Here is a 10,988-nt window from a genome sequence, read left to right as displayed (position 1 = left end):
AAAAGCTGGTAAAATCAGACACTGCACACCACACTACAAAATCAGGTCACCTCCTGAGCGTCTGGTGCTCTTGGCCGGGCGAAAAAGAGACTTGTTGGCTGACTGACTGACGGTGTTTGTGCTTTCGGTAAAGCAGTAAAGCGCTTCCTTGGCCCAGTGCAGCAACAGGGGCAAATTGCTTGGAATGACAAATAGTAATATCACTTTAAAAAACGATGGATGTGTGCGGTAATACCTACCTTTAATGTGTTAAAGTTGAGGGCTTCCAAGCGCACCAAGTTAATGTGATGCGATCGTTGAGCAGATGGTCACAATGGTTGGTGGACGCATAGCATGATTCATGAGTGACTTTTTGCCTGTCTTTGCACTGCAACATTGATAGCACACACGGGGGCAGACATTGAGGGTTGTTTCCCGTAGAAGATGGGTGGAGTAATTGAGCCCAGTGCAAGGAGAGCGTTGGTGCATGCCGGCTCATGGTGTTAACGTGCTTCAGGTTGAGGAAATACTTTTCCCCAGTCTCGCACAGGGCGAGCTTGCCGAAATTGTCTCCACTAAGGTCAGCACAAAGGGCCCCAGCTGGAGGTAATCACGCAATGTGCAGGAGGCAAGGGTGATAATTTATGCCTCTTTCGCCATATATTTGGCCACAACTTGTACGCTCGACAGGCATTGCAAAAGGGACTCCTGCAGTGCTGCGGGAGTAATTATCGGGAGAAGAGAGAAGGTGAAGTAGCGTCTGGATGTGCCGTCAGTGGACCGGGATATCCCAGTTCGAGCTCGGCACGGGATCAACGTACAGTGAGTGTGGGAGAATCACTCATCTCCCCATGCCTAGTAACAGCACCATCATGAGTTACGTATCTTCATGTTAAACCATTTGGTGACCTAATAAATTGGCGTCATGTGGTGGGTCACTTTTACTGCAAAGGATGAAGGAATCCTGGTAACAGACCCAATGGAAGCAGGGAGGCGTGCCGGCTGTCTCAGCGTCCGGCCGCACTGGACACTGCACTATAGGCCAGCAGTATGTCGCCTCGGCTGCGAGGGCGTGCCTGCAGTTAACCATTAGAGATAAGAAATCTTGATGCACATCGAAAGATCACAAGCAGCTCTCATGATGGAAATGGTTGAGATCCCATTGAGCTTGATGTGATTCACCCCCCATCCTTTGAGGGATGCTTGTTATTAGCTTCACCATGCTGGGGCGGCTTCGGAAGTGCGGGGTGCCCGGTTCAGTCAACCGCGGCAACTTCGGTTGATTAGTCGCAGTGTTGCGGGAAGCAAGGTCAAGGCAGCGGAGTGATATTAATCACCATCGAGCCTATGCCATTAGTGGATCCCAACAGGGCCCCATGCAGACTCGCATCTGGAGGAAGGCTGTAGGGAGGGACTATGGGGGTAACCGTTACGTACCGGAATTATACCCTGCGGGTGCATGTTGCGGTGAGCCCAGCTGTGCGCTGATGCGCCGGGAATTACGATGAGGCGCACATGGCTGGTTGTGACCTCTCCTTGCTAATGGCCTGCCGGAAAACTTTATTACCGGGACGCATGAGTTAGGCAGCCCCGACACCCCATATAGAGTTCTACCCCGACAAACGCAGCGCTAGGCCGGCACACCCTGCCAGCTACTTATCCGTAGCAAATGGCGATGTGAGTTTTCGGCAATCAGCATTGGGGGTTTCAGATCATTGAGATCTTGGGGCGCACAGGGCTGCTCGCAGTCGCCGGAGGCAACAAGCTCCAGACCGCCTGTTTCGATGGTGATGATGCGGGGTCACGGCACAGGGAGGCCCACACCAGACGCTCCAATGTTGACCGGCAAGTGGGACATAACACAGCAGGGAGCATATGACAGTCACAAATTTGAGGAATTGAGTTCTTATGTGTGAAAATTCTTTGGGCGAAAATCTAGCACACAATTTGTAGTCACTGCAACAATGCCCAACAGCCTGGAATCCTACGGTCCTCAGGTTACGTAACTGGTGCTCATGTAGAGTGCTGCTCGGTGACCCGACGCCTCGGGTCGCAGTCGCGCCATATATAACGCTTTATAGAATTTAAGAGAACAGATAGTCGTAGTCCAGCCCTGTGGGCATACTAAGATCCAGTGACCCCCCCCCCCCCAGGAAAGGCAGAGCTAGCACACAGTGGATACATGCTACCGATAAAATGCAGGGGTTTTTATGGTTCCAGTCAGGGACTTTAAGGTATGATGCAATTTTGCACTGGCCATTCGCCAAAGTGCAAAGTGAGACTAAAGGTAGCTACTTTGGCTCTGGTGCATTAACATGGCATTTTAAGGTTTGAGGCAGGTATGCCTACTGGCGTACAACACTTAATTGAGGGCCCCTGTTTGGGAGCAGCGTTGGTTTTGATAAAGTCCCGCACCCTGTCTATGCCTACTTAAGGGAAGGTACTGACAGTACACGGGCACACCCTTCCAATTTCTAAAATGAGTTTGCATACAATACTCAGGGTGGTGGCGCGTTTTCGGCATGGTTACACAGCAGCAGCTCACCATTAGTACAGAAATAATAGGTGACCCTCCCACTTAGCATACAGGAGGTTCTGTTTTAACAGTGAAACCTGCTAGTGAGGGTAAGTGTGGAACACATGGCCTAAGTAGCGCAGTGGGAAGCTGTGCAGGTAGGCATACCGGGGTCGTCAAGTGAAGCGCTGTGGGTCGGTATTGAGACCATTGACGTTAGTTTTGCTCCCACAGATGAGAGGATCGAACAGAAACCAGTTCTTGGTTGGCACTAACGTGATAAAGGACTGCGTCCTTTGCAAGCACAAGGAGTGGGTAACCAGCGGGTGGCCACATACAATTAGGGGGCCATCCACGATGGGGGTAAGAAGGATATTAAGGGACCAATTTGAACATGCCCCGCTACCCTAAAGGCGTTGATTGTTCTCAGGACCTCAGGTTTGCGAGTACAAACTCCTGGAGCTGCCCCGGTCCACTGGTCTTCAGTTAATAAGCTTTCATGGCTGCAGCTCCTGGGTTTTCAATTTCGGTTAGGTTCAGGGATAGCTCCCCACCAGCCAGGTCACATGACCACAGATTATGCGTAGGCAGGTAATGAAAGCACCTTATGTTAGTCAGCGCCAGATACCACTGGGCGAAGGTATTCAATTAGTCAGACGTGGAAATGTGAAAACATTTAGTTCCCACCAGCACAGGAGCTTTTTGAATGGTTGCTGTCATTCACCAGGCTGGGAAGATGTGGTTAGAGCACGACTGCCCACAACTACCTGAAAAGTTGGCATCTCTATTTCAGAGGGGGCAAGTGTTGAGTATGTTACTCTCTGTCCTCTTATCCAAGTACGTGGTTAACTTCTTGGCATGTTGGGATACTGTAGCAAAAGTGTTGTGGGACACATAGGCTGGGTGAGGGACATACTCGAAATCTGTTCTTATGCCCGGGTCTGCCTGCCTTGCCTCTGGTTAACAGCCCCTCAGTTGGAAGTATAATTGCACTCTCACCCTGGTAGTTACAAACCAAAGAGAGGCGCTGCGAAACGCTGAGCGGCACCCGGCACGAGGGCCTTATTCAAACATTGGCTGGCACCAAATGGATGAATACCATGTACTTGGGTGGGGCATCCCTCTGCAACCATGGGTAGGTTTTGGGGTCCCCCCAGGAAGACATAATTACCCGCGCTTTAGCCAGGACAGCAGGCGGGTGGTGGTCGTGCCATCTAACAGGGGTGCTGCGGCGTATAAAAGTTAGTAAACACTGCGTTAGAGCCTATTGGCAACAGGGTATTAAGGACCTGTACTAAGGACCTGGCATTACCTTATCCCGGACAAGGGCAAGTAGTTACATGGAAGGTTCCCCGCCTGGCTCCTACAGGATTGCCTGCCCCCTTGGTTCTCCTGCTAGGGGCTGAAGATTGGAAGGGGCACCTCCGGTGACCGGTATCACTGACACGGGGATAGTCAACGCCGGGGTAGATAGACCAGGAAGTGCATGATTACTACTTGGTTTTCCCTAAGTTTTGGGGGTCAAACTAGGTTGGAGCTTTTAATCCACAGTCCTTAGAAAGCACCTCGCAGTCTTCCAATCCAAGCAAGGGCAGTTGGCGATAGACAAGTAACAGCAAGGCGGGTAACAGACACCGGCTGGTCGGTGTCAGCCACAGAGCGGCAACCAGCTGGGCACCAGGGGGCAAAAACCAGGTAGATAGGGGGAATATATATGTCTCTCGGGCCTTGCAGCGGGGTGGAGGCGGTCCCATCGCAGGGTATGCACAGGTGTAAACAGTGTGCTTCTCAAGGTTCTCATGACCAATACAGTTTGTGGTAGCACACCAAGATGATGATTAAGGTCATCCTGGGCCGCATTTACACAGCCCGGTAGGAGCACTTCAGCTCGGGGGAGCCAGGCCCAGTTAGAGGCACGCTGGGGGGGAAATGCGGGGCTCCCTATGGTGCCCATGACCCAGGCGGTGCGTGGCATCTCCCGCATCAAATGTTAGGACCATAGTACAGACAGTGCGCCCTGCATTGAATCAGGCAGATTCTCCATGCGGGTATGCCTAGGGCTGAGCGGGCGAAATTCCCTGCAGGGATAAGGGTTGCAGGGCAAGTGCTGGAGGGCAACCTTGCTCATTGTCACAGTACGCTTAGTCATGGACATTCCTGTGCGCCTTCATTTAGCAAGCGCAGGGACTGTTCAAAGGAATAGCCTTAGTAGGCAGGCGGGCGGGGAGTAGTCATCTAGCAAGTGTAGCAAGTGGGCTGCTGTCCCATAGATTGGCACGCTGGTGTTCAGACACACGCGGCGCTAGTAGGACGGCAGCCAGGTGAGATCAGCAAAAAGATGGGGCTTTGTGATCCTGGGTGCCGGCTTCGCCCCCGCCCAGACTGGGCTTGGGGCTGAGGCAACTGAAGCTGTGGAACTTTCCCTCATGGGGGTGACTAGTTCTCGGCACAACTTCCCAGGCCTAATGGGTCTTTTTGTTTCATCAGACTATCTGACCCAGGATAGCGTCAAGGGCTTGGGATATAGATGGGGCCACCTATAACCAGCAGGGATAGTTCTCTTTCATCTGGATTGCAGGAAGCTCCAGACAGGAGAGGTGGCAGGTAAGACTATAGCTGCTTTGGTGGGGGGCTCTGGCGGCGACGGTGGCCGCCTCCAGAGCTGTGGCGGAGTTACAGGGCGATCTGGAAGCAGGCCGGTACCAAGGGTACTTCTGCGCGGCACCATAGGGGGTGCCAGAGCCAAATCCGAGGAGCCTCATGGGAGGGTCCCGGAAGCCGTGTCGACGCCCCGCTAGTCCTTCGGGTGGTTGTGGGCCTGAACAACCGGGGGTTTGCTATGCTACGCTCCGCCCCGGGAAGGGGTGTGAGTAGAAGTTACCAACGGTCACGTGATCCTGAAAGAAAATCACTTGGACGGCAGCACAGACGGGGTTCGCCCCAGTGCTGCCCGGCTCATCAGGCGGTCCAGTTGGTTGCCTGCCCTTGGATCGCCCGTAAGATAACCTACCTATTACATAACGGTGTATGTAATAAACCTGCAGCATTTTGTACCCAATCAAACAGTCTGAGTGTGTGTTATTATTGGGTAATGTATTTTGTTGGAGGGGGGACTGAGGGGTGCCAAAGGCGATACTATGTCCATGAGCCCGGTCAGTTTTGTGGTCTCCGGCACAGGACAGCCTATGGGTGGGGCAGACAGTCACGTCCTTACTTCTGCTGCAGGATCTCCCGCCAAACACCCCAGAGTGTGATATCTTTTACTGGAGTCATTGAAAATGAAGCAGCAACTATCCATTTGCAACTCTGTGGGAAATGTTTTTGGGACGTTTTAAGGGAAGCGATTTACAAGAGGGAACAAGAGCACGTCCCATATTTTGCTTAAAATCGCTTCGACAGTTGTACGATTCTATAGCTGAGAAAAAGAAATTGATTTTGATTCAGGAGTTGACTGAAAAACGTCGGAACAGTGGTCTCCACCTTCCACCCCTAATTCTTTTAATGTCTACCGTCTAATTTCAGTGCTCCGAAGTAACTGAATGGCACCGCATAGCGCTTTACAAAAACTTTAAATAACTTAGCTTCCACCCAAACGAGGCGAGCGCTTCGGCTCCCGATACCCACAAAGCCCGAGAGCTGTTCTTCAATAGGACGTTTATCATGAATATTCTTTTGTCTGTACCACTGTTAACTTTTCCCATTATGGGAAGTTTCTAATCTATATTTTTCGTTCTTAAAAATATAAAGATGTCCGAAGCAAGTTTTATTAACAACGGTGACTCTGTTAAACCTTTAGCTGCTCGCTTGCTTCACTTGTTTTTTTCTATTAAATTCCATAATTGATCCCGCTTCATTCATAATCCCTAGTCATTAAAATACTGAAAATCCTGCATTATTACCTCTTATCCGTGCAGTATGTGGGCGCATTTCCAAGAGATTGGTGTTTATAGGCGTGTGAACATCGGTCGCTCTTTTAATGCCACCACTTTCCTCACAGGTTTTTAAATTAATTATTTATATAGCGCTTCACACCGCGCATTTGCCGCATCAAAGACCTATTTCCTATATCCTATTAGCGCTGCGAGGCCACACCACTGGCAGAATGTAAGCTATATAAGCATGTGTATTCGAAAACTACCAACTATAATAATACTTGGAATTGACCCCTCTTGTTGTTCCCTGGCATCAGTAGTCTATCTGATCTCACGGGGTAGAAGGGGTAGGCAGGAGAGGGTGCGGGCACAATACTTTTTTTAATGGGATGTGGCATTTACCCATGCCTGGAGGCCCACTAAACAAGCATTTGCAATGCAATAGGTCTCGCATTTACGCAAGTTTAAGCTATTGGCAATGTAAATGGCAATGCCTTTTATTTATGTTTTAAAAATTAAAACAAAAATAATAGGCATTGTTATTTGCAGTGTCAATAGCTCAAACTCGGGTAAATGCGAGACCTATTGCATTGCAAATGCTTGTTTATAGTTCTTAAAGAGCCCTGTCCCTTTGGTGAGAGGGGCCTCTCTCTTAATATTTTTATGTTTTAGTACGATCGATTGATCAGAGAGTCTAATTTTATTCAAGCCATCAAGCTTTCTCTATTCGCTATCTTATAAACTTTAAGCCATTATGGATTCCTTCTATTCGCTATCTTATAAACTTTAAGCCATTATGGATTCCTTCAAAACCTTTGGGTTTTCAGAGGACCAATACAACAAAATAATCAATAGGAATGGTAAAAGTGGGAAACCTTTCACAGTTACCTCGTAACAATAGTGTGAAATGGGGAAAGATCCAAAACCTAAAGAAGAAGTTAATAAGAACAGAACTCCATGCGGAATTTTTGGTTGAATATGTGTAATTCCAATTGGATTACAAATTAAAAACAAGCATTGGCATAGCCAATAGGCCTCGCCTTTGGGACTTTATAAGTATTTAGATCCTGCCTGTTCAAAATAAATGAATATATAAGACCATGAAGGACAAGAAGAGACTCTCATCTCACATAACTCAGAAACCGGTCCATTGCCCGACTGCCCGCCTTACCAATCTGACCCTAGGCGCCTTATGCTATCCCCAGTAGTCACAAATACCCCCAGTAACAGTAACTCCGGGGGCATGGGGAAACTCGGTGCTACTCCTAACACAGTGACTCCAGGACCAGTAGTTCTCAGGCAGCTCCAAATGTCACTCGAAACCTGAGCCAAATTTTAGCTGGACAGGGGCAGGTGAAAGACTCTGGTGAGCACCATATGGTGCATTATGGTATCATGGTGGGTGTTGGGGGTTTATGATGATTAACAAGCTGAGGAACTGATTATACAAATGTAGTTTCAAATGTATGCAAGTGCACAGATTCACATACATGCCACTGCACGGCAATGCATGTGAAATAATTTGTACAAGTATGGTCCCTGAGTCACTCAAAACAATTAGGAACCAGCTCCGTCAGAGCCATGCATTTGAAGGGATATTAAGGAACATGCTGGCCCAGAGATATGCATGTGAAGGGCTTTAATCATGTGCATGTGCATCTCTGGTGCCAGATTCACACTTGAAGCTCTGCAGCAGCACACGTGCACTGATGTGTACAATGCCCATCTCCTTCGACAGGCACATGTTGGGATCTGATGAGCGTCTGTGAGGGGTGCCACGCTGATTTCAAAGTAGACCAAGCCCTCTATTAATTGGCCCCCAAAGCAGAGCATAACGGAAGCACTATATGCTCGCCACTCCAGTGTTTAAACAAGCGGGGGGTCACGGAACAGAACAGGCGCCCTCAGAAGGCTCTGATGAGCAGGAAACAAAGATGGAGAGGTGGGGGGGGGGGGGCGGTGCATTGAACATGTACCCTCCCTTGTAATGAGAATAACACAAGTTAGGGATGTGGCTCCATTAACAGAGCTGCTGACATTGGTCTTCGGGATATTTTCGAGCATAGGCTCTATAAAAAATATTCTGGTATTATTAAATAAGAATAATTTATTTACAGCCTTGTGGGACTCTTGTGCTAATTGTTTATTTAAGTGCATTGTTTTAAAAGGCATTTGGCTGTAGGACAGTTACAGCACTCCTTCTCCCCTTGTTGGGGAAAGATCCAACTACTTATACTCTGGAGTCTCAGTGATCCCTCTGAGAGAGTCCACAGCTCTAAGGGAGCCACTCACAGTTGAGGCATGGTATGGCGCCCCTTGCCAAAGCACTCCCTCTCCCCTTTTTAGGTCTCGACCTTCCTATCGCGTAAGCGATCGCAAAGCGAGACTATAGAAAGCGGGTTTGAAAAGTGCTCCCAAAAAGCGGATTGCATGGCTAGCACGCGCACAATCACGCGCATCGTGCCGCCATGCAATCCGCTTTTTGGGAGCACTTCAAAGGGTCCGCTCCCCAGCCTGGAATGCGCTCCCCCGCCCCCAAGCGCGCGCGCACCACGCTCCGCCGGGCTTGTCTTTTTTTTCCGTTTTTTTTTATAAAACTTTAAGCGCGAGGCGCGCGTGTGGCCAATGCTTGTTGATGAACTTCACAGGGGGTTACAGTGTTTGGAAATGCTTCATTCCGGATGAGCGAACTGTTGTCAGTTCTTAGAACCGGATGGGAAGCTCGGCAACATTCTTGAAGCTGAAATGTTTTCCGCCCAGAGCCTCCGAGGCGCGCGAGACCAGCCTAAACGCGAGATACAATTTGCGCATTAACTCTTTAATTTTTCTTTTAAGGAGTTGTTCAAGTCATGAGGTTGTGTGACTCTTCTTGGTGATAGTGCTCATTGGCATCAATTCCTTCAGAATCCTTTTTTCCACTGATAGGTTCTGATGTAATCTCCCGCGCTCCGGTTCGAAATTCTGTACAGCTTCCTCCGATTCGCTAATAAACGTTCAATTGATGCTATTGTCTCGATCGCGTTACTAGATGTGCGTTGCGCACAAATAAATGTTTGCACGTTGAGGTCTTTGACTCCCTTTCACGGCCTATGGGCCACACTCGGTCGGGCCTCTTCCACCTCTAAAGAAATCTTTGAGAATAAACTGCTGATTGAATGTACTCCGTTCCGTTTCTGTCCGAATTGCCACTGGAAGTATCTTCACACCGACCAGCATTCGGTTTGCAATTTATGCCTCTTGCCCAATCATCGAGAGGAAAACTGTGAGGTCTGCAGATCCTTTCGGTCTAAAAAGACGCTCCGAGACCAAGGTGCCCAACGCCAAGAAACGCAGCGTAGACAGTCAAACAACTCACCGGACATCCTCGGTCGACAAGACGAAGAAGTGGAAGCTTCAGCAGCTCAAGAGGAATCATCATCCGTTCATGATTCCGACTCTGGCTCCAGCATTGAACAGAATTCAGCCAGTGTTGATTTGGCTAAAAAAAATCGAATTGTGAGTACAGCTGTCCCCGATCCCAAAACTTAAATATCGGTCGCATCCGAAAAAACTGCTTCCGGTCTGCCACTGCAAAAAAGCCATGGCGTGCAGTGTCATAAAGATTCGGACTCCGCATCAACATTTTGGCCTACAGCAGTGGCCTTCACTTCCACCAAGTCCGATTCAACGAACATACACTTCGGTTCCGAAAGACACGGGTCACAGTGGTTTGGTTCAGACCACGTCAGCGCAGAAACAAAAACATACTTCAGCTCCGAAATGCCACACATTCGGACCGAAAACTCCACCTGAACCCTTAATGTTATGCCCAAACGGCTCGATCCAAAACAGAAAAAACTTTATTCAACCAGGAACTAAGAAGATAATTCTTCAACTACTAAAGTCTCAAGAATCTAAAGACAATTGACTTTCAAAAACGCTACAGACATTCTTGTACAAACTCCTAGAAATAAGAACAAGCATTTTCACTGCAATAGGTCTCGCATTTACGAGCGTTTTAGCTATTGGCATTGTAAATGACAATGCCTTTTATTTATGTTGTGGTTTTTTAAATATAAATAAAAGGCATTGTCATTTACAATTACAATAGCTTAAACTCTCACAAATGCGAGACCTATTGCATTGCAAATGCTTGTTGGGGAAGGATCCAGTAGGTAGGCCTTGGAGTCTCAGAGCCCCCTCTGAGAGAGTCCACTGTGTAAAGGGAGCCTCTCGCATCTGAGTTGGGGGAATGATATCACTTCCCCTGGGATCACAGCTTATTGGAATTTGGACGCAGCTTTTACTAGTGTACCGGTTTGTGCCCCGTCACCCTTCCCCCTCTTCTTTCATGCTGTGTTTCTCCCCCTCCCCCTCCTCTTTCCCTCCTTCATTCGCTGTCTACTTCTCCTGCTCCTACCCCCTCCCCCCTGAATCGCTCCCTTGCCTACTTTTTTCCTTATGCATATGCGCTTATTGTTTGTCTCGACCGATCATGCAACTATGTAGCTATGCTCTAATAACTGTGTAACCTTTGTAACAATGTAACCTGCAACTATGGTCTGATACTCATGTAAAGCGCTCTGATACCTCTGGGTCTAGCCAGCGCTATATAACGCCTTTCAAACAAATAAAAATAAATG

The sequence above is a fragment of the Triturus cristatus genome, chromosome 1_1 (genome assembly GCF_964204655.1).
Source record: "Triturus cristatus chromosome 1_1, aTriCri1.1, whole genome shotgun sequence".
Lineage (NCBI taxonomy): Eukaryota > Metazoa > Chordata > Amphibia > Caudata > Salamandridae > Triturus > Triturus cristatus.
The sequence above is the reverse complement of the archived record's forward strand: the minus strand, read 5'-3'. Positions refer to the sequence as shown.